This window comes from Galeopterus variegatus, unplaced genomic scaffold (assembly GCF_000696425.1).
Source record: "Galeopterus variegatus unplaced genomic scaffold, G_variegatus-3.0.2 Scaffold7198, whole genome shotgun sequence".
Taxonomy (NCBI): domain Eukaryota; kingdom Metazoa; phylum Chordata; class Mammalia; order Dermoptera; family Cynocephalidae; genus Galeopterus; species Galeopterus variegatus.
The window spans coordinates 16245-17245 of NW_007733309.1; positions in this window are offsets into that span (position 1 = coordinate 16245).

The window sequence follows — 1001 nt, forward strand, 5'->3', positions numbered from 1 at the left end:
CTCAATCAAAATTATGAGTTTTGAGGAAGCCTTACCTAATGATAAATCAATCTGCTATTAATCTACCTCACCACACATATTTCAATTAAGTCCAAAGTGTGAGTTGGCACCAGGGTGTTTAGGCTGAAGTCAGGATGATCTGAGTTCAGACATATAGTAGAGTACAGTGTTGGGAGTGACTCTCTTTTTCATACCTTCATATTTTCAAACAATAAATAACTCTTTGAGAAGAGGTCCTTGTAAGCAAAAGCAAAGGAAACTTCAAACTGAAAACTACTTTTCCCATGTATTTAAATGCAATCTAATAAGAGATGTATTTAAAAGTATTATGAAATGTGACTTCTGTTCATGAACTCGAAACCTGATTCTGTAATAGTTATCATATGCGCTAATCTCTTTTTGTGCCTTTGAACCAATTTCCTTAGGCAATTTGATACATCAGTAATTAGATCATGGGCCAATTTAAATTCTGAGGTTCTGAAGATAACTATGCTTCAAAGTGACTGGGTAAACTGTTAACAGCTCAGGAGAGTCTATTTTAATTATATCTAATCAGGGGCTCCATTTTATTTCTCTTCAAAAAATAATACCACCTTACATTTACATTGCCATTTATAATTTTTTAGGGATGTTTACCCTGTATAATCTCATCTTATGCTTATAACAATCTCGCATGGTGATCAGGGTTTTATTTTGTTAAGAAGATTGAGGATCACATTGGAAAACATGGAGCTTGGACCAAACCTGGGTCTGCCAACTCCTGGTCTAGTGCTCTTTCCATTCTATCACACTGGTTTACATAGTTAGATGAAACCCTCCATATGAAAGTTTACAACATCTCTTCCTTTCTAGGTGGCTTATTTGGAGGCTGTGCCTTCATCCTATAAGAAAAACCATGGCAAAAAAAAAAGAAAAAAAGCATAAGCAGGATGCTAAGTAAAAATGTATTAACACCAATATACTTGATTATGAAAAATGTCAGGCAGTATTTTTAGCTCATT